The 24623-nt window shown below is 34.5% G+C and overlaps 1 long non-coding RNA gene and 1 other non-coding gene across 2 annotated transcripts in view; both read left to right on the top strand.

Annotated features, from left to right (window-relative positions):
- LOC136792762 (uncharacterized) overlaps positions 1-24623 on the top strand; it is a 614703-nt gene that overhangs the window by 13563 nt on the left and 576517 nt on the right. The window lies entirely within an intron of this gene.
- On the top strand, positions 20599-20704 carry LOC131743585 (U6 spliceosomal RNA). Its single transcript, XR_009331856.1, has one exon. It is a non-coding gene; the product is annotated as a U6 spliceosomal RNA (small nuclear RNA).

Below are 24623 nucleotides of genomic sequence, written 5' to 3'. Positions count from 1 at the left end.
TAGGGGGTTTTTTTTAGTAACTTTTAAAACTACAGTAGACATTAAAACCCCTAAAAGCTTTAAATTCCTCTTTTTAATATTCTACATTTTAAATACAGAAGAGTATTTTTATTAATAATTTAGCTTAATGATTCAACATGAAATTTATGAACAGGTCAGGAGATAGTTCTTTACAGTTAAGATACCTAAAAATTTCATATATATATATATATATACTCTGACAGTGAATAAGTCTATTCTTCACCTCTTAGAATATCTGAATTCTAACAACTTTGTTTTAAAGTAAATTGTGGTTAGTGCAGTTTCCCAATGAATCTATTATATAGTTTGAATGTAAGTCTGTTAGATTCCCTATATTTATTTAGTAAATTAAGGTACAGCAATAAACCACCTTTATTGCAAGTAATCAACTTTGATTAATAAATATAACCCCTGTACCAATATTTCTTATACATTCAAAAATACTAATATATTTAAGTAGAATATCTGATAATAAAAACAAAAATAAATTCTAGGAATTTATATAAAATTTATCACTTCTTTCTTCACTCATTTTACATAACCAGTGCTCTACTAGGTAGCAAGACTCAGCTCTGCACTTAAAGTGATGTGTGAACTTGAGGCATATACAACTAACGTGAAAATGTTTCCTGCTTTGACCTGCAAAAAATAGTAGTCTCTTGGAGGAGAAAAAAAAATTAAAATAAGTAGTTTCAAAATTAGGGTAAGTACCAAAATAGAAAAAATATTTAAAGTGCGACAAGACAAAGCAAGTAATAGCCCAAAGAAATCTGGGAGGTACCGACTAAAAACATTTACCCTCAGCGGGGATGGAAAGTATTCACCACATAGAAACCTTTGCTTTGAAGGGTGTGGAAACAATCCTTGGTAAAGAAAATGCCTAAAGAAGGTCAATAAAATATTCATAGCTTCAATGATATTTCAATACCAAGTTTTAAAGTATTATCAATATTTAAAAGCCAAAATAAATAAATAATTTAAATGCTTTTTTTTTTTTTCCTTTTTCAAACTCCTTATTTTCAAGCCATTTAAACTCAAGAGATACAATAGGGAATAAAACTGGCTTTTCAATATTCACATGCTTATTTTAGAATAGTTTGTAAATAACTGTTCAGCTGCACATATATATAGGCTAATATTTGCCAGATTGGCAAACTCTTCTTTCTTCTTTACAATTTCATTGCTAAAAATTCACCAGTGTTTTTATACATGAAATAAACATTTCAGACTTATTTTCATGAGTAAAGAATTTTTTTTTCACTTGAAACAATTAGGATTTGCTTCTATAGATCACACCGGGTCTGGCAGTAAAGCCAATGCTACAGCTGCACTCACTTCGATGAATTACTTTTTAACTACCAACAATTCTCTTTCTTTGGCTTGTATGACCAGACAAGCATCTGGGAATTTTTTTTTAAGTGGTCTTTCCAAAATAAGATATTTCTTAGCTGTACAAATCTCTTCTTTGTTATTGTTATTTTTAACAGATATAGTGCCATCGTTTTTTTCTTTCAATACCACTAAATAAATTTAAGCAGGATTCCACAGCAGCACTCAGTACAGCAAAATCTAAACAAATAAGGTCAGTCAAAGCCTAGTAATTAAATCAGCAAGACTGAGCTCTCCCCCCAGCGGAATTTTAAAGCTGCAGTGCCACTTGGCACAACCTGTTTTAGAAAAGTATTTTTGCATCTGAGTTAATTCAGTCATGGAGGTCTGGGTTATCTTTCAGGGTTGTAACATTTCCACTGCCTTCAACTTCTTCCAGAAAGCTGAGAAATAACTTCCCTGGATAATCCAAGAGGCTGGAAACATCTTTCTTTTTTTGCAACCATGCTGGCCAAACTGAAAAGATAAGAGCTTCAAAAGAGTGCTTTTTCCATCGTAGGGTTTGGAAGAAGAGAGGCAATCCCACAGAGAGGTTTTAACATCTCAGATACTCTTCTCATAAAAGAGCCTCACACTGTGTCTGTTGGTTACTTCCCAAATCACACTCTGTTATGGAGCTTTGCATTTCTCTTCTGTTACAAAAGGAGGGCCATTAAGTTCACCATCTGTCAATGCTACTCCCTTTTTCTTTATGTATCTTCAGACTGTATTGTAAAACAACACCTTTCTAAAGAAACCATGCCTTTCTTTTCAATCTTCGAAAAATAGTACATTGATAAGTCAAGTCCTAATGCAATATGTAATATTTTCTTCAGTTTAATAGTCAAGAAGGCACAGCGTCATTTAATGTTTCAAAATCAGGTAAAATTACTTACCATTCAACAGTGAGTTATTGAATTTTTTTATTTGAATTTTATTTATTTATTTTTTATACTGCAGGTTCTTATTAGTTATCTATTTTATACATATTAGTATATATATGAGTTATTGAATGTTGATATTTGGCCTCCAACTACTCTCAACAATAGAAACTCAAAACTGTCTCCATTATTAAAAGTCCCAGAACCTATGGATCCTACATTCTAGAGGAAAGCAGTAGAAGCCAACAAAAAATAGAAAGAACAGTCTTTGGAGACATGTGTAATCAATACAAGAGAATTAGGTTGGGATTTAAAGCAAGAATATTCCAGAAAAAACACTAAGAACTAAGTTTTGTATATTCAAAGAAGCTAAAAGATGCCAATATGGCAGAAGCTTAAGGAAATGTATACAAGGGTAGCTTAAAGCCAGTAAAGAAGGCAAGGGCAGGTCATGATGGGCATTGTAGACAAGGGCTAAGAATTTGGGGTTTCTTGTAAGGGTAATGGAAAGCCATTCAATAGTTGTATATTGGAAAATAAAATAATATTTTTATTTTAATAAAAATCAATGTGACTACAGAGCAAGGATGGAGTTGGGAAGGTCATATAAATGGTAATATCAGGTAAGAAGTGATGGTAGATTGGTTTATATTGGATTGGATTGGATTGGATTAGGTTAATAGAAATGGATTTGAAGAAAAGTTAATGGAAATTTGTTTTTTGCTTTGAAGGTAAATGTTATAAAATTAGCTGATGATTTGATTAGCTGAATGTAGGATGGTCAGTTGGAATTCTAATTTTGCCTTTAATAGTTATTTGGATGGTAATACAATTTACTAAGACAGAAAACAGATGGGAACAGATTTGAATTAAAGAAGAAGTTCTGTTTTGAACTCATTAATGTTGTTAAGATGGCTACTCGACTTGAAAATGAAAATTTTAACTAGTATTAGGAAATTTTTACTTGAATTTACAGGTGAGGTGAGACCTGGACATTTAAATTTGGAAGTCATTAATATGTTGATAATATTTAAACTGTAAATATTATTTGAGTTCATTTTGCGTAAGTTAGAGAAATTAAGGGGTTAATGAGGCTCAACACTAAGCCCAAAGAATCCCAAATACAGTTTGATCCAACAGTGCGGGATCCAGCAAAGAAGACTGGGAAGTAACAGCCAATGAGGTAGATGTAAATTCTTGGAAGCAAAGAGTAGGAGCGTTTGATGAAGGAGCATATGGTACAGAGAGTTAAACGCTGCTTATAAGATGGAGGAAAAAAAAATGGCTCAGTGGCTTTTGCATTTGGCAAACAAAATTAGTTAAATGGTAGGGCAAATTTAAGATTTTTTTCTTTGTTTTATTTTTGTGTTTGGGCGAGAAAATAGAAATAGAGAAGGAAGTACCGAGAGAGAAATGTAGATTTCAACACTTTATTTTTTCATTTTGTTTAACTGAAATTTTATTCCCATTGATTAGTAACTCTCCATGTCTCCCCCCAACCCCACAGCTTCTAGCAACCATCGAACTCCTTGATTTTATGAATTTGACCATATTAGATACCTCATGTAAGTAGGATAATGCAGTATTTGCCTTTCTATGATTGGCTTATTTCACTTAGGGTAATGACCTCAACATGGATAAAGCTTGAGGTCATTACCCTAAGTGATTTCAACACTTTATATAATGATCCTTGATGATACTATTTAAAATTAAACATAACCTGAAGTTTTCCTTTACAAGACAGCAGCTTCAATAGATATCAAAATCACAATAGGAATAAGTGTCATAGTAACCATTCGCAAAGTATTAAAGTCCTTAAGTAAATGTGTAGTCATCAGTATGGAAATAATTTTATGTCTTAGTTCCTTCAACGTAGCTGTACTATACTTCAGTTCAACAGTATTTATTGAACGTAGGCTCAGTTCAAAGTAGAAAGCTCTGAAGAATATTCAAAATGTTAGAGCTATGATCTATATTTTTCACTGACCTATTTCTATTTATGGTATTGCACTTTAATAAAGTCTCAGATTTAACATTGCAGTTTCTGCTACCCATAAAAGACACCAAAGTTCTAAGCATAAACATTTCCTCCTCCTAAATATTATATGTTTTGATTCCAATGAACATCTTGCACCCCAACTCCATCTTAATCATTCTCTATCTGCAGTCAGCCTCACTCATGAAAATATTCTCAAAAGTAATAGCATTTGTTCTGCAATGACCACACTATGGCTTTGTTATTTGTTATATGTTGCATCTAATAGTAAATAAGAGTTTTCATTCTTATTCTGAAATAAATATCATTTCCTGCCATGTTAAGTGTTTCTTTGATTATATTTTATTCTCAACACTTCCAGTGCAATGAGCCTGGTGCCTATCAGATGAGGGTATTTCTAGCATTAAATTCAGATGTTTTTTTTCCCTTAGTCTCCACTAATTTATCCAAATCATGATACATATTGATTCATTTCATATTTGATGTATGATTTTTCTTACACAGTTTGTGTTTGTTCCTGATTTTTTAAATTGATGTTGCTCTTTTATTGTTGGGAGAAGAGTTTCCTTCTTTGCCTAATCCCTATCATCTTCCACTTTTTCTCTATTCTAACTGTGGCTTGGAACCCCTTCTGTTCTCATGAAGTTTCTTCATTTCGTTTTCCAGTGTGGAACATTTCCTTCATGTTGGGACCATGTATTTTCCCCTTGAAATTTCAAGTTGCTATATGCATGTGTTATTTTTTCATACTGTTTTTTATCTTATCTTACTTTTTTTCAAACTGCCTCTCATTCTGTGGACAAGATGGTATCTTGACTACCCATCCTGTCTTTAAACACACACACACACACACACACACACACACACACACACACACACACTTCTCTGCTGGAACGCTTAATCTTATTGCTCCAGCATGGGCAGAATGCTCATTAGGCTGCTGAAAATCTGTCATCCTGCAAACCCCCACTGCTTCCTATACTGGAGACATTGTTTCCTTTGTCTCATATCTTCCTGTCCTTCATTTTTTCCCTATGTACATTTCCCTAATGTACATAGTTGTCTATGTACATTAACTCTAACGTATTTTTAAGAATATATTGAGGGCTTCCTTGGTGGCGCAGTGGTTGAGAGTCCGCCAGCCGATGCAGGGGACACGGGTTCGTGCCCCGGTCTGGGAAGATCCCACATGCCGTGGAGCGGCTGGGCCCGTGAGCCATGACTGCTGAGCCTGCGCGTCCGGAGCCTGTGCTCCGCAACGGGAGAGGCCACAACACTGAGAGGCCCGTGTACCGCAAAAAAAAAAAAAAAAAAAAAAAAAAAAAAGAATATATTGAAGTTAAACTTCCAAATCCTTTCAAGTGTGAACGTATATATTTATTCAGCCCTAGTATTACTGATGAGAAGTTTAATCATTCAAATTTTACAACTTTGTAGGTTACCCATTTTCTCTATGAAAAACAAATTTGGGCTATGCATATTTCTTGGCTGTTCTGGTATTTCACAACGGTTTTTCTACATGTAGATCTTTGTACTTATCCTCTTTGACAACTGATACATCTCCTAATTTGAAAACTTTTATCCTTTTTAAGATCTTGGAATTTTTTATTACCTTGGGGAATTTCTTCTTTTTTGTTGTTGTGGTTTCCTTACTTGCACTTTTTAGAACATGTTTTTTTCAAAATATTGAACTAGTGGACTATTTATTCATCTTATATTCTTTTTGGTACATAGTGAGCACTAAATACTTTGAATCTATATTTTTATCATTTTGTCCTTTTCTGAACTATTTCCTTGACATAATATAACGCTTTTATTGATTTAAAATTTTTTTTTTGATGAGCATAGAATATGGCAACTTGATTTTCTAGAATTGATTCACTCTTCTTCAGAAGCTTCTTCTGGATACTTAGGAATAGCTGAGGAAGGGCACAAAAGGTGTCGGGCATAAAACAAAAATGTTCAATTTTAAAACAGCCACTTTTAAATACTTATCTTCTTATTTCAGTGGTTAAATTCTCTTCTGGGCTGATTCAATCTTCCTCTTCCTCTTACCCCACATGTTATGCGGGCACAGAGGTATGTGGGAAATGGGCTAATAATGTCTTCTCATACCAGCCAATGCAAGGGTCATGTAGAGCAGCATGAATCCTCTGAGTCCTCACTGTTCTCCATTGTGATGGGGAGAGAATAGGTATGAGTAATCTGTTTCCCTGGTTTGGGGTTTGCCAGTGAGGTCTGTGACTGATAACCTCCTGGTTTCTTATCCTGGTATGGCCATGTGTATCTCGACATTCTCCCTCTCTGGCCTCTGCTTCTCTGACTCTAACCCTTGTACCTCCCTGTAATAATCTTTTTAATTACATGTTGTATAATTCTTTTTATACATTGTTGGAGTTGATTAGTTAATATTTTGTTGAGTGAAGTTTTTAAAGAACATATGATTATCATTTTACTTTTCTCTACTAATCATAGCTCCAATTACAATATCTCTGTACCTGGAAATAATATTCCTACCTCCCATAAGGAGCCCAAGACCAGGTTCTAGAAAAGGACATAAAAATTATTTTGATTCTACTGTCTACAAAGAGACTAATTGCATCCACACTGTTATATGGAAAACAGTGTAGAAATACTGAAATAGAATAGGCTTAGAAATAGTTTATTCAAATGATAATTCCATGTAAGCCTTTATCAAAATAACTTCTTCGATGTAAATTTAGTACCAAAAACCACTCTGACACTGTAAAGGAAACCATCCATGTGAATAATTTTTTTTTTTTTTCGGTACACGGGCCTCTCACTGTTGTGGCCTCTCCCGTTGCGGAGTACAGGCTCCGGACACGCAGGCTCAGCAGCCATGGCTCACGGGCCCAGCCGCTCTGCGGCATGTGGGATCTTCACGGACCGGGGCACGAACCCGTGTCCCCTGCATCAGCTGGTGGACTCTCAACCACTGCACCACCAGAGAAGCCCCCACGTGATTAATTTTAAACTCTGAGTATAGTAAGATCCCATGTATTTACTGATTGAGAAAAATGCATATTTTATGCTTGATCACTAACAATGTATTCTTTTATTTTAAAAAATTCTGAGTTACATACTAAAAAGCATGATTTGCTAGCAGTTCTTAGAACATTGTATTGTGTGAAGGGAAATATTCTATGACATACCTGTGTGATGTATTGCCAGTTTCATGTCAATGATATAGAAGTAAAACTGTTTTACAAGTCAAATGATCCCCTTCCAGTTCCAGCTTTCAAACTGTGAATACCGTGGGAGGCTTCTTGGCATACGGACTTCTTCCACCTGTTCTTAGATGAAACATAAATGTGAACCATAGGAGGTGTGATTATCAGTGCTAAACAGAAAACATTTATTTGATAACTTTGCATGGGAAAACTACCAGTATGCCCAATTAGTTGTTGAATACTTTCAATATTTCCCTTTACCAATCTGAGATTTTGCCTAGATTTCTTGGCCAAAAAAACAAACAAGAAATTCACTTGTTTAATTTACACATTCGAGGTAGACAAACATAATAGAAAAATTGAGTAAATAATATAGGAGACTCAAGTTAAATAAAATGCTATTGGGGGACTTCCCTGGTGGTACAGTGGTTAAGAATCCGCCTGCCAATTCAGGGGACATGGGTTCAATCCCTGGTTTGGGAAGATGCCTCAGAGCAACTAAGCCCGTGCACCACAACTACTGAGCCTGCGCTCTAGAGCCCGTGAGCCACAACTGCTGAGCCCACGTGCTGCAACTACTGAAGCCTGCATGCCTAGAGCCCATGCTCTGCAACGAAGACCCAACGCAACCAAAAGAATAAATAAATAAAATTAAGAACATTTTTAAAAAATGCTATTGGGTTTCATCTTGTTTAACTTTTTAAATTTAATTTGATTGATTGGAATCTTTGGATTCCAATACATTTTCCTTAATCTACAGAAGCAGGTTTAAAAGGAAATAGCTGAGTAGAACCATGGTAGCCTGAAAGAGTTCATTCATTTTTTTCATACATATTATTTGTAAGTAAGGATAATATAGGAAGTGGTAAAAATGAGTTGTATGCCAACTTAAATTATCAATGTAAGATCTGTAACATTCAGCACTGAGCGCCTTTTCTTTTTCTTTTTTTTTGGTTACACTTTCATTTTATTTATTTATTTATTTATTTATTTATTTATTTATTTTAACATCTTTATTGGAGTATAATTGCTTTACAATGGTGTGTTAGTTTCTGCTTTATAACAAAGTGAATCAGTTATACATATACATATGTTCCCGTATCTCTTCCCTCTTGCGTCTCCCTCCCTCCCATCCTCCCTATCCCACCCCTCTAGGGGGTCACAAACCACCAAGCTGATCTCCCTGTGCTATGCGGCTGCTTCCCACTAGCTATCTATTTTACGTTTGGTAGTGTATATATGTCCATGCCACTCTCTCACTTTGTCACAGCTTACCCTTCCCCCTCCCCATATCCTCCAGTCCGTTCTCTTGTAGGTCTGTGTCTTTATTCCCGTCTTGCCCCTGAGTGCCTTTTCTTGAACTGTTCCATTCCCTCCATAAGTTTAATAAAGAAACTGCCTTGTTAGTAAAATTGATTCAATTGGATTCAGAACTTGGAAGTAGAGTAATATCGAAAGTAATATTTTTCACTGGAAAAAGAACAAAAGATAAAACTTGGAGTTTTTGGTATCTCTCTTGACTTAGGTATAAAGCAAACCTTAACACAACAAAAGAAACTGATCTAAACAAACAAGAAAAATCTTTAGGAAAAAGTCATGGTAGTATACAAGTCATGGTTTCTGAGACATGCCTCCTTTTCTGCACAGTTCAGTCGTTAAAACTTTCCTTGGAGTCTGGGGTTTACTGTACTTCCCTTATTTCTTAAGCTACTTTAAGAAGGCTTTCTATTACTTGCAACTAAGAGTACTAATATATTTAAGTTTAATAAAGAGTCTCATTTTCCTTTGTTTTAATAGTAAATGGCCCTTAATTTTGAGATGCATTTCAAACTATCAAAATAGTAAATTTGTACTTGGAGTATAAATAACTCACTTTAAATATACCCTTAAAATATTAATATTCTTAATAAGTAAAGATAAATCTTTGGGGACCAAAGTGACTAAAAGAACAGTCAATACCACAGCATTATTAGGCTACAGAGTTATTTTTTTTTTAATTAGCTTAATTGTATGAAAACACTTAACTTTTTCAATTTGGATGTTTTAAAGAAACTATGCCCAAATATTTGGTGTTAAAACCTGTGATTATCAGCATTTTACTACTGAGACTCATTCTTAGGATAAACATTTTAATCATTAATTGCAAGATTTTGGCAACATTTTTAAATAAGTATTTATTATGGAAGCATTTGGAAATAAAATGAACTGCTTAATCATGTAAGTATTTTTTTAATGATGATAAAGTAAAAGAAGTAGATCCATCTGTTAATTATTACTTATAACGGAGGATGGCATGGGTACTTTCAAAACCCTGTAATTAACTTTCCTTTGTACTTTAGGGTACTTTAGCATGCTCTAAATAATATGATGCTAAGTTGGAGGACTGAAAACATTACCCAACCATCTAAATAACTCCTGGAATAAATTTGTAAATATACTAATAGTTTCTGTGGGTTTTCCCATAAGCCCAACAACATTTCCTTATTTTTCTGGTAATGTAACACCAAATTTACTTTGTTACCATTCATTTACAATTTTCTTCCATATTTTTCATGTAAAGTCAGTTTCACCTGTGGCTCCAGGGGTAGAAATATGACCCAGTATTATATACTTAGAATAACTGTGACCACATGTAAAACAGGTCATGTAACCCAATCAGAAGCTATGAGACATCGTCTCTGCACTTTCCTTGGTTGATGTATATAGAGAGCAGATTCTACCTTTCACATGAGCTTCTAGTCTGGAGAACACAATTGGGAACTACTATTGTGTCACTGCATGCTGACAACACACATGATACCTTATTTGATTAATATATTAGCCTTAACACCAAAGGAGAGGGTACTAGGGACACACGGGAGCATCTAGGACCAGTTTCACTAAACTGTGCATTTTGAGTAGCATAACTTCAAGTTCCAATTCACTTAAAGAAGTTTATATTGGGTTTTCCTTTTGGTTGTATTTAAAAAATAATATATTGGAAACCTGAGCCTCCAAAAACAATGTAGAACCTAAGACATAAATTTATGAGGTCATGAGCTAAGTTACCATTTAGGGTATTGGCCTCTTTCACAACTATCCCTCCTTTTTTTTTCCTTTTGTCAGTTCCTGCTTCCAAAGGATTTTACAATAGACCCTCCCAAATCATATGCGTATAAAATAGCCTACCTTCTCAACAGTGCAAGTTATATCTCAGAAGGAAATATGGCTCAACCTGATCCAAACATATTCAAATTCAGGAAAAACTGAATTTTAGACATCTCAGACTGTCTTCTGCTTGCAATATAGCTTAAAAAAACCCCAAATGAGCAGGAAGTGAAGGAAATGTATAGAAGTGCATGTAGCCTTATAATAAATTTATCTCCCCTCTCTTAATATGTACACTGATCCAGTTTGTTACTTGACACTATACTGTCCTGCCAAATATATTAAGCAACTTCAACGTAATTTCCATGACTTTTGAGACTATGTTGGAAGCAGAAACCATATGATGTGGAGGGTCTGTTTGTTATTCTATACATGATGATGCATAGCTTCCAAGTTTATTTTCTCTGTTTTCCTGCCTTATTCTCCTCCTTCTCTTTCTTATCTTAGACTTCTTTTCCCTGCCGTGTTTACTCTATAATCTTCCAGCAGCATCAGAGGGAGCTAGAATAAAAATAAAAATTTTATAGTGTAGTAATTAGAGTAACAGGTAGAAAGATCAGTGAATACATGGCTCAGTGCTAAATTCTTGCAGATGTTTCTGACTGAATCTTTGCCAACTGAATTTGAAAGCAATGTATGACTGTTTCAGGATGCCGCAGACAATCAGCTCTCCCTTTCTGCACTTTTAAGTCCAAGCTACTTGCAAGCAACATAATAAAATAACTTATATCTCTCCAGTTTATTGAGCTGAAGATAACATTCCGAAATTAGGTGACTTTTTCAAAAAAATCTCATTTTAAAACTTTTCAAAAGCATGATTGTGTTATTACAAGTAAATGTAGCCTTTAAATCATAATTATCTGAGTTTCAAACATCTGTTGATAATTAGCACTCTTATTCATACAAAACTATTTTTAGTCCAAAATTGCCCCAGGCATTTTGGATTGTGAGATTATCTAAGGACTTAGATAAAAGTATAGATATTCTTAGACCCATCCTAACACTAATACACCAGAATCTACAATGGAGGGTCTTGTAAACATAATTTTATAAGGCTCTCAAATAATTCTATACTCAAGCAAATTTGTGAAACATTGATTCATTCTTGATATAAATTTATAGTCAAAGCTCTCCTGCTTCTACTCTAACTTCTACCCCTGATTAGTAATTAAAATTACCTGTTCTTTGGTGAATCTGTTCCTCAGTCTATTCTAGAGCCTACATCTTCTGTCTGTGTTCTTCATATAAATTCTTGTTCCTAGAATTATACTCCTTTCCCCATATTTTTGTTTCCTTGGTACATAACATGCAGTTATATTGTGAAATTACTTTTTGTTTGAGTAGGCTACATGATGTGAGATAAAATCAATTTTCAGCACTCACATATTGCCATTTATTTAGTTTATCAGCAACTCACATGCTTTTTCCTCTATGTCAGTTTGAGTGCTGGTTGGGAAACAAGAGAAATGTATTGTAACTCACTTAAGCAAAAAAAGGAACTTATTGGAAGGATATCTAGCTGCTCAAAGAATTATTTAAAAGACTAGATAACAACGTTTAGAAAATTGTCAGGAAAAGTGAAAGCTATGCAATGTGAAATTTGACAAGTATCATATCACAGAAACTGACTCTTTTGGATGCTCCCAATACTCCCACTTCATTGGCTTCCAACATCACCTCTACTCTATTCTCCACACCATTGCTGTGATTAGCTATTTATTTTTAAGCTATTCTTTCAATATTAAAGTTCCAAATAAGAGTATTTAAATAGGTGATTGTAGGTCATGAACCTACAACTCTCTAGGAGCTGAAAAAAGTGAGCCTTTATTCTTCCATAGTGTAAGTGGAAGAATAGTTCTGAATAACATAATAGGAGACTGAGTTAAAATAGATAGTCTGTTCACATGCTCAGTAATAGACATAAAATGAATGACTATAATAATCCACAACTTGGCTGCTCAACATACACATAAACCCTTCTTCCTGTACATAAACTTCCAAACCAAAAAAATCTCCCCAAAGATATATAATACAACAATTCCCTTTTCAATGCAAATTTCATTCATATATAACCATGCGACCCAAAGGAGGCAGACCCATAAGCAATAAGGATATATTATACAGCACAGAGAAATGTAGCCATTATTTTGTAATAACTTTAAATTGAGTATAAGCTATAAAAATATTGAATTACTGTCTTGTATACCTGAAACTAATATAATATATTAATCAACTATACTTCAATTTAAAAAGGGAGGCAGACTCAGCAATTCTAAACCTATACGATTATTTCATACAATTCCAAGTCCAAGATATCTTGATAATGTTCATTTCTCCTCTAATTCTGATCTGATGCGTAAATATTATCTCCAATATGGGTTAAGTTAAACAGGTAACCAGAAGCAATACACTCTCTGTATATATATTTTGGGGAAGGAAGTAATATATATATTAGAAGAAGTAAGTCAGTTAATTTAAAGGATAATTCATCATTTCTGCAACGAATCAAACCACAGATGGAATTCAGGATTTTTCTCCTCCATCAACTATACCATACTCCCTTTGATTTCAATCTGTAACTCAACTGGTAAGGTGCTAGGCCTTTTTATTGTAATATAAACCTTTATTTCTGAATGATTTTAGCTGCTGGTGGTACTGCTTTTATACTATTACAATAGCTTTTCCTTAATATTCACCATTACATATAAAAAAACAATGAAGTTTCTCTTTCTGACTTACTTCACTCTGTATGACAGACTCTAGGTCCATCTACCTCACTACAAATATCTCAATTTCGTTTCTTTATGGCTGAGTAATATTCCATTGTATATATGTGCCACATCTTCTTTATCCATTCATCTGATAATGGACACTTAGGTTGCTTCCATGTCCTGGCTATTGTAAATAGAGCTGCAATGAACATTGTGGTACATGACTCTTTTTGAATTATGGTTTTCTCAGGGTATATGCCCAGTAGTGGGATTGCTGGGTGGTATGGTAGTTCTATTTTTAGATTTTAAGGAACCTCCATACTGTTCTCCATAGTGGCTGTAGCAATTTACATTCCCACCAACAGTGCAAGAGGGTTCCCTTTTCTCCACACCCTCTCCAGCATTTATTGTTTCTAGATTTTTTGATGATGCCATTCTGACCAGTGTGAGATGATATCTCATTGTAGTTTTGATTTGCATTTCTCTAATGATTAATGATGTTGAGCATGCTAACACACATATATGGAATCTAAGAAAAAAAAAAAGGTCATGAAGAACTTAGGGGTGAGATGGGAATAAAGACACAGACCTACTAGAGAATGGACTGGAGGATATGGGGAGGGGGAAGGGTAAGCTGTGACAAAGTGAGAGAGTGGCATGGACATATATACACTACCAAACGTAAAATAGATAGCTAGTGGGAAGCAGCCGCATAGCACAGGGAGATCAGCTTGGTGGTTTGTGACCCCCTAGAGGGGTGGGATAGGGAGGATGGGAGGGAGGGAGACGCAAGAGGGAAGAGATATGGGAACATATGTATATGTATAACTGATTCACTTTGTTATAAAGCAGAAACTAACACACCATTGTAAAGCAATTATACTCCAATAAAGATGTTAAAAAAAAAAACAACGAAGTATTCGCAAATAAAATGTGGCTCTATCTAAACTCTGCCATGTTTCCAATCTGTGAAAATCACCCAGACCAACATCAAAATTCCCATTTTTCCCCAAATGGCATGATAATCCCCAAAAGGCAAGTTGCTGTCACCTCTTCTAATTCAATGGAATCATGGATCCACTAGCAGAAACCTGTCTTTGAGGTACTAAAATCTCTAAATTGCACAAGATGTCAATCCTGGAAATAGTAATCAAATATTTTGTGAATGGGTACTTAAGAGTAACTATGGGATTTATCATTCCCTACTTCTCTGTATTGACTTCTAGACCCATGCAGAATATATTCTACATCTTGCATGATGTTGTTGACAACTGATACCTGACCGGGAAAACTTATCGATTTCTGTGAACATTGGCACACTGCTGTCCTTACTTTGATGTATAAAGAATACCTCCGTCAAAGCCATGCTCTATAAAATACGAATGTGGTTTGTCATCATTTAATCAGTGTATGGACTTTGGTACTGCCAGAGGCACAAAGGGGGAAAATATTTTCAAAACCTGAATGAATATCTGTTTGAAAGGACAGCTTGCTACTTTCTCTAAGACGAAAGGGATAAATAAAATTGACCTGTTTTAAAGCTACTCTTCGCATATTATAAAAGATTACGAGCTTGATGGTGCTTACTTCTATTAGCGAGTTTGGGTACTCAGTGGCAGCAATAGCTAAAATAGTTGTAATTATGGGAAGTTCATGCCATCAATTTTCTGCATAGCCTACTTCTTGGTTTGTGAGGTCTTTGTGAAAGCATCACAGTGGCACTTGAAGAAGACTCACATATATTTCACTTAAGTAATTTTGTGCAGCTGATTATTAAAAATTCCTCTGGAATAATGGCCTTCTGATAAGAATTCACATGTGACATAAATATGGTCACACTCTGGGCCATTATACAAATATCTCTGCAAGAATCCTCATTCTTTTCTAATATCTCAAACTTGCTTATTTCATTTCCTTTACTATCCAATAAAATTAACCACCCTTGCTATGAATTGTGGAGTATCCTTATCTCATGCTTTATCTACTAGTGGATGATATTCTAAGGAATATCTCCAGGCAAGCCATCCCTTGTTCCCACAGCCTTTAGAACTACTCCTGAGAAGGCTATATTGTCATCACATTTCATTTCTTTTTGTTCTACTGGTATATAAGGTAGAATGGTTGATAAAATGTTATTTTCCACCTCCTTTGCCAGATGATCAAGGAAAATTCCTTATAAGAAAATTGTGTGTTGAGGAAGAGGCACTTACCTGTTAGGTAGGAAGGTTAATGACCTGATCTGATCATTTTTTGTGCATATCAGAAAATGACATATACACCTTGAGTGCTATTTTAGGATGGTGTGCACCCAAAATTATGTCAATTCAACAAAAGCAATTCATGAAGAACATTTAGAATCATATGATAATGTAGTAACCATTCCAGGTTTTACCTTTAGTACTCTCTCATGGCCTATTACCAATCTAAAGCTATTTCTGAAAATGATCATGGTTACATGCAAAAGATGGCATGGTCTTCCTTTGAGACTAAAAAGTCTCTACTTTGGTTTCCAAAAGTAGTTTGTTATAGCCTCTGTAGAACATTCTGAAATGTCATAAATGCTTGAGTAGTACTCAGTTTGCTGGGTCAAAGAGGCAAATGACAGACTCACTGAGCTTTCGTAGAGTCAACTAGAGAAGCTTATCTTGCTGTCGGTCTCTTTTAAGTTTGTCTGTCTTTCAGACCACAAAATGAACAGATTAAACAAACCTCTGCATCTCCTTTTTAGTGATAGTGAGAAAAAGGTGTAGCAGTTTATTCCCTGATGTGGAAGAATCACATAACCTTCCTTGAATGGAAGGCCTACATATTTTGTGGAGTACATTTCCCCCTCTCTGATGAACGTATCACCGTGTCGTTTAAATTACTTGTTAATTTGAACTCTACAGTCCTATCAGCATGATGTTACCAGTATAGTGAGTCCATGTGTTGACATCCTTTGGAATGAGGAGACACTAAAGATACCGAGTACTAAAAAGTGGTACCAAGTTTCAGATGACCTAACCCTAGAGAACGAAGTTAAGGTACATTGGTGTACCCACTAGGTTAAAGCAAACAGATTGTGATATGCTGTGTTTACAAGGATAAAGGGAACATGCTATATCAACAGGGGGATGTAAGCTGATAGGGAATGAATTGATTTGCTCCAGAAAGACCTTCTCTAGAACAGAACAGGCTATGATTATGGGTTAATACACTGTCATCCTCCAAGACTTCTTAGATTTCAGTTCAGACCAAAATGGTTTAAGTTAGCTTATAATAGCAATCATCATCCTCATGTATTAAAAGCCTCTAAATTCCTTTGATTCTGACAAGGATATGTAATTGCTTTTGATGAACTATTTTGGTGGTGAGAGGGAGCTCCAGAGAGAGTGCTTAAGTTACTATAAAATCCTTTACTCCTCAGAACAAGGAATCAGTGCAATGATAAGGACATTATGACAATTCCTGATGCTTTTATGATTTTACACCTAAAATTTTCTACTATTGCAATTAGATGGGTTCAGGATTTTAATGAGTCAAATATATGTGTTGGCTTCAGGTCAAATTCCATTTATATACCTTTTCTTCTATAAGTCTATATTCTAACCAGTTGACCACTGTTATATTCTGGATATCTAGTAAATGTTAGCTCAGAGCAGACAGAGCAGATTTTCAAGGATCAGATTCTTTTCTGATTCTTGAAATACATTTGTTTTTCTCTTTCCCAGTGCTTAGTTTTCTTGGTAAAATACCATGATAATTTTATATAATCTTGGGAAAAGATTCACAGTATGGTTTTACTGTTATTATTTTAAGGTCTTCTCTCAAATATATACTATATCTACAGCTATATTATATTTATATTTGTGATATATAATACATAATATTTAATAATTAATGCAAAGCAGCAACTTCTGCTTGAAAATAAATACTGTATATGTTAGAATGCAAACATGACTAAATGCAACTTTCAGACAGATGAGGCAGAACCAAAAGAAATTTAAGTGATTTACATATGGAGGGTATGCTAGGAAATATTTCATCTTTAAGGAATAGTAAGATGTGACAAATAAGTTGGGTCAAAAAAATGTTGAGAGATTTCTGCTTTCAGTAATAATGGACTAGATGGTGAGAAATAACTTCTTGCTGAGAACTACTTATTGAACTAAGTAAAAATGCCTCAGAGAAGAACAAGACAGTGAGTAAGTACGAAATCAAGGTCTGGGAGAGGAGAGAGGACTAAATAGGTGAAATGGACATTTGGGATCTTTTCTTTTTTAGAAAAGTGTAATGATTTGGAAGTAGCATCTGTGAGGTTGGAGAGCTGAAGAAAGTTTTCCACAGACTCATGGGCCTAGCTAGAGGAAGAAGTTTAGAGTTCAAGGCCATATAGAAAAAATCCATAGAATTTGGAATGGGCTTTCAAACAGCTACAATAAAGGAATAAAAGTGAACTGGAAAGAGATACTTCACTAAAACTGAAATCAGTTTCAGATCATCTCAACTTTATAACATTGCCAGAGGCAAAAATAAATTCTCTCTAGATGAAGATTATGTAATCTAGAGCCTCAAATTATCTTAAAAAGGTATAATATAATATGACAAGCCCTCAAAATTAACCAGGTATATAAGGAACAAAATGTGAATGAAAACCAAGAGAAGTAACTAGCCAAAGGTACTGACCCATAGAGGATACAGATAATGGAGTTCTCAGTCACAGACTTTAAAATAAGCAATGATTATTGTGCTTAAGAAGCTAAAAGACCAAAAGAGAGAGCAAGAAAGAGAGTGTGTTGGCAGGGAACCAGAATTTATAATTGAAAAATGTAATTAGAACTAAGACTTATAATAAATGAAATTAAAAACCAGTAAATTCATTGAAGATCAGATTAGATACTGGTGAAAAGGTTATTAAACTAGAAGGTAACTCAAAAAATAAATATGCAGAATAAAAGAGACATATGTTAATAACTGTGAAAGATTTGAGAGTATATACCCTGCTTGCAAGTTAGACAAATTAGCCTGCTTCAGTTTCATAGATGCTGCCAGAAAACACAAGATTCTTCACTTGGAAACAATGGACTTTAGTAGAGAGCACAGCAGGTAGCATGAGCTTTATGCTCATATCCAGTACGCTCCCCATGGCTCACAAATTCCATGGGGATAATGCTGAGGTGGACACAGGTAGACGCTGGATTTGTTTCACAACCAAGGCACATTTTGCTTAGAAAACCCCTACTCTTATAAGGAAGTTGCAAGCAAACCTGTTCAACTCTTGCTCTAGAGGAAAGTATTATCTTTATTACCCTGGACAAAAAACAAATATTCCTTCTCCATAGGGGAAGACAACATCTCTATCTTCCAGTGTTATTTGCTAAGTTAACCTCCTTGAAAATATAGTCTGAATCAAAATTTTCCCCAAGATAAACATGGAGAATTACCCACAAACAATATATACCCCTCACGTCTACCTCATCATGTTTTCTGGAAATTTTTCTTTTGAATATTCCACACCATTGTCCACTCTGATTAATCTGAAAGACACGGACTGCTATTCAATAAGGCTCCCATGATTAGGGTTATAAGTAGCAGGATGAGGCCAATCAGTCAAACCACCCAGTACTAAGTATACAATAATAGTACTATTTATAATAATCCCCATACTGGAAGACTGCTCAAATGGTCATCATAGTAGAAAAGATTCACACATAGAATACTCCTGAAATTGATGGTAAAAATTGCAACTACGTGAACCAATAGAAAGAAACCTCAGAAAATAATTTGGAATGAAAAATGCAGACACAAAAGAGTACATATATATCTAATTCAATTTATATAAAGTTAAAAACAGACAAAATTAATACGTGCAGTTAGATGTTCAAATAGTTTGGTTAGTCTCTGGAAGGAAGCATCAGAGGGAATGGGGGCTTAGTGCAGTTCTTCTTAATCTGCACAGTGGTTACATAGGGTTGTTAAGTGTATGGATATTTCATTAAGTTGTAGATCTAGAATTTGTGCACTTCAATAAAAGGGCCCAAAATAATCAGTAAATATATTAACAAAATAAGGAGAGAAAAGAAACAAGCATGACAACTAGTCACTACAGATATTATATCTTAAGCAATACAGATAAGGCATTTGATAATAGTCAACATTCGTCAGTGATTAAAATGCTTAGAAATTTTATTGTAGAAATTCTGTATTCAAATAAAAAGCATGTACAGAAAATTTACATTAAACATCATAGTTAATCTGAAATGTTGAGCTCATTTTTTCTGAGTCAGAAAATATAAGATATTATTAATTTTCACTACTTTCACTCAAGTGAAAGTATTTTATTGAAAGTCTTAACCAATAAACAAGACACAAATATTTACAGTACAAGAATTGAAAATAAATACAGTTTTAATTATTCACAGATGAAATAATTGTGGATGTGCCAAATCAACCATGTCTGCAAATAAATTATCAGTTAAGTAAATTTAGTAATGTATTTGAATGCAAGCTCAATACACTAAAATCAATATATAATTGCAATATGCAAAATCAATTGTATTTATATAAAGTTGAATCAATTATAAAAGAAATACAATATAAAAAATAAAAGATAAATAGCTAAGAATTAATCAAAATATGTATAAAAAATCTATATCGTTGAGTAAAACTGAAGAGGAGGTTAGCAAATGGAGAGATATACTCTTGAACTGGAGGACTTCAAATGGTTGAAATATACATTTTCCTTAATTGATCTACAATAAATTCAATGTAAACCCAGTGAAAACTGCAGAAGTTTTTTTTTTTTTCTTTTTTGAGTAAATAGACAACTTGATTCTAAAATGTGTATAAAGATTCAAAGAACCAAAACAATAAATATATTTAAAGATGAACAAAGAAGGATACTTACTGTACTAGACGTAAGTTGTTATAATATGACACTAGTGAAGAACTCTGTTTTATTTCCTAAAGTATAGGCAAGGAGACTCATAGATCAAGATGGCAAGTTCAGAAAGAAACCCATTTCATTTAATACAAAGGTAATATTGCAGTGCCGAGGAAAGATTACTTTAAATGGTGCTGGGTCAACTAGATAGCCATATATAAAAATACGAAATATATGAAATTGACATCTACCTCATACTATGCATACAAATTATTATTATTTTGCTGTTGTTACTGTATGTCTAAATGTGAAAGATAAGCTAATAAATCTTCCAGATTATAGAATATCTTCATAAACTTAGAAAAGAAAAAAGTTCTTAACTAAAACTTTAAAAGTTGTAAACATTAAGAAAAAGATTGCTGTGCTTGCTTCGGCAGCGCATATACTAAAATTGGAACAATACAGAGAAGATTAGCATGGCCCTGCGCAAGGATGACACACAAATTCGTGAAGCGTTCCATATTTTTACGAAGTGAGAGAGTGTCATGGACGTATATACACTACCAAATGTAAAATAGATAGCTAGTGGGAAGCAGTCGTATAGCACAGGGAGACCAGCTTGGGGCTTTGTTTCCACCTAGAGGCGGTGGGATGGGGAGGGTGGGAGGGAGACGCAAGCGGAAGGGGTTATGGGGATGTATGTATATGAATAGCTGATTCACTTTGTTATACAGCAGAAACTAATACACCATTGTAGAGCAATTATACTCCAGTAAAAACGTTTTAAGAAAAGAAAAAGATAGCTAATTGATTACATTTGAAAGAAAAACTTCTTTTCATTAAAAGACAGAAATGAATGAAAAAGCAAAGAGGGGAGAAGCTAATTGCCACAAATATAACTGAGGTGCTTCTATTCAGAATAGAGCATGAATTCATACAGATTAATAATAAAACGACAGCAAAATCAATTTTAAAATTTAAGAAGTGCTTCAGAAAAAGAGGGTATAGAAATGCCCAAGATGGTCAGTTTTCAAAAGTGCAAATTGAAAGAGACTCTATCACCAACATCAGCACTGATACCAGCAGCTTCTATATAAAGTAGACTGAGGGCTTGGCTCTCCAAGGAAACATAGCCTGGACAGGGCTGGCATCAGCAGAACTGTATGCTCCTGCAATGGGATTAGTCTGCAAAACTCCTAATGTTTCCATTGACAACAACTTAATAATTTATCCAAACAAGCCTGAGTAGTTAAAATAAATAAATAAATAAAAGCTGTCATGGAGTATGAAGAGAATTAAAGGCCACTTGGGAAAGGTACAGAAAACGTCCAGAACATTCCTAGAGCAACAAGGAAGGAATTTGATTGGAACGCAATTTTCTAAACAGGAGGATATGGCATCATAGGTGGAGCTCTGTGAATATCCTGTGTGATTGTTATGTTTACTCTCTTTTATGATCATCCTCGTGTGGCCGCAACGATATCTTTATATACAGATAGCTATCAATCAAATCATATTGACCATAAATCCAGAGGCAATTAATGAGCTATAATTCATTATGAAAACTCTCACTATTGCATTTCCTCCTAAGCCTTGCTTTCTTTTAGCCCACTTACTCTAATTTGAAATGAACCTTCCAGGAAATCTGCACTCTTCAGGATAAGCCAGACTCACATTATGAGACGTATTTTGTGCTTACTATGATTGTTTTCCACAAAGGCCTTTGGCTGTTTAATAAAGTAAGTCAAGAAAACTGAATCCCCCGAAGTTTCTTAATCACCTTATTCTATCCTTCAGAAAAGCTAGTTAAGTTTGAAAAAGCATCTGTTTATTTAAAATCAAAAACATAAACACTGAAGGCATAGCTTTAAGAAAGGAATTATTTTCCCTTTCCAATAGTGAGCAACAGTTATTTTCCAGGAGTATGTTATTTCATGTTAATTTAAGATGCTACTTTAGTCCATAATAAATGTAAAGAATATCATTTTAAGCATATGAGGAAAAATATTTTTAAATGTCAAAGGAGAAGAATAGTTTGAAAGTTTAAAAAGTGCCTTGAAAAACAAAATATGGTATAATTCCAAACCTGAAAATAGCATAGGTTTGTCCTGCAATTCATATTCTTTTGCCAATGGAGTAGCACCCTTGTCCTGAATCTGAATTTCTTCTTTTGAATTTCTTTCTCCACAACTGTTGGACTTCATTTATGACTCCCTTAGTCTCCTCCCTACACTTTCTCATTAGATGACAGTTTCCTGTCATGGGATTTTTGATTTGTGGTTCATCAACTCCCCCGAACGATGTTCCTATGCAGTTGCTAAGTCACAGGGCTCCAAAGGCAACAAGATAGACGTGAATATTAAAAAAGCAGAAAAGAAACCAAGATACAATCAGAATTTAAAATACTTTGGAATCCAGTGGAGGGTGTCTTGCAAGTATAAAAAAGAAACAAATGTTTCTTCATTTGTAATAAAAAACAAATTTAAAACTTCATCATAATAGTGAAAACTTATTTCTGGAAACCAATTTTAGAATTTTCATACATTTTAATCAATAAGACTGCAATAAATGCTGAAATTAAGTTTCTGCCAATCTGAATAAATTAATGTTGAAGGAACTGAATGAATAATTAATTAATATTGAAATAAATTTTCTACCAATTTGAGTAAATCTACAAATCATCATAAAGAATTCCACTCATCCTGCACTAATATCATAAACATGTCCAACTGACTGATTTGATTATATTATTTTTGCTCCCATCCTTTCTAATATGTTTGATTTTAATAGAAAATAAATTAAGTGGTGCATTGAAACATATACTTACCAAGTTAGAATGGGGTTGGTTATTTTTCTCTAACTGAGAGATACAGGAATAAATGAAGACCACCAAAATGAGAACACACAAAGGCTATGCAGAACTCTCCCTCAGAGGTAAGGAACCATCTCCCGTCACTTGTGTTTGCTGCAGACTCAAAGGCAGACAGAGGAGAGGGCAAGCTTTATAGTGGAAAATAAGAAGGGGCTTCAGCTATGCCCTGTTTGGAGACTGTTGTCATGGGGAAGCTGGGGAAGTGAGGTATCCTATGTGACTGGTTAGAGCATATTTGATTTTCTGTGGTTGGTTCTAAGTTGGAAGTGAAAGTGAAAAGAGGGAAAAAAATAACTAGGAAAGTGGGCAGTTAATAGTAAGCCCTGACCATTTGGGGCTAATTGTTACCATTCTGCAGGGGTTGTGGTTTGGCTTCCTAGGCTATAGAAAGTGGGAGAGAGTTTTGTGTGTCAGAATTCCATTTTGATATATGGTCTGGCCAGTGTTCATTGGTTTATTCAGTCTCTCATGCTAATACAATGAATCTCAAGTTTTCTTCTATTAGATATTTTAATACTACCAATAAATGTGCATTTTTCAAGATACTTAACCCAACTTAGGAGATAACATTAATTTACATATATAGATTGAATTTCCAAATACAGTTGAAAAGTTCATACCAAGTTTTATTGATGTTGTACCCAAACTATAAGGAGAAACATACACCCTTTGTTACCAATAGCAGAATGAAAAATTTTTGACAGTGAATAGACAAGTCGTCTTGGCAGATCTTTAGGTAGAAACTTGGTTTCCAGAGAAAAAAGTGCCTGTGAGAGAGTAGTGTTTTCCCATGACTTATAATATGTAATGTAAATAAGTCTTCAGGAATTGCCTTTGCTTCCCTCCATGCACAGTGGCAATTTTGGTGGCAATTTCCAAATTTAAACATCGCAGGCCAATTTATGCAGAAAGCAGGGAGGATTGTTTGGCTTTAAAACAAATCTAGGACAGACACTGTTAAAACTGTGCAACCCCAACTCAGATGTGGCCATTGAGACTAGCAGACAAGATCGCCCCAGAGGGTGTCGGATCCCAGGGCACAGACGGTGCTACTCAGTGGAGTTTTGTGAAAGAGCTTAGCAAGACTCAACTAGTCAGTCTCCTATCTGCAGGGGGGAGTGCAGGGAGTACAAAGTTCACACATTGGTTTTTCTTGTTGGTTTTGTTTTGTCATTGTTTTTTGTTTGTTTATTTTTGTTTTGTTTTTGTATTTGCCCTCTACTGAGGAAGCTATTCTCTATCCTAATATGTTCAGAGTTTTGGTAGTTGACTTTTTAAAAATGCTTTTCCAGCAGCTATTAAACTGGCCAGGTGTTTTTCTTCCTTATAAAATCAGTTGGAATGTGTTTCTTCATTTTCTTCTTTTGAAAACTGTATAGGATTGGTGTTCTGGAATTTTGCTTAAGGTAGAACTTTTGAAAATGAATTCAATATTTTGATAGATATAGAACTAGAAAAAATTTTATTTTTCTTTTCTTTTATTTATACAGCAGGTTCTTATTAGTTATCTATTTTACACAAATTAGTGTATATATATCAATCTCAATCTCCCAATTCATCCCACCACCACCACC

The sequence above is a fragment of the Kogia breviceps genome, chromosome 16, assembly GCF_026419965.1.
Source record: "Kogia breviceps isolate mKogBre1 chromosome 16, mKogBre1 haplotype 1, whole genome shotgun sequence".
NCBI classification, from domain to species: Eukaryota; Metazoa; Chordata; class Mammalia; order Artiodactyla; family Physeteridae; genus Kogia; species Kogia breviceps.
This window is presented reverse-complemented; position numbering and strand designations above follow the sequence as displayed.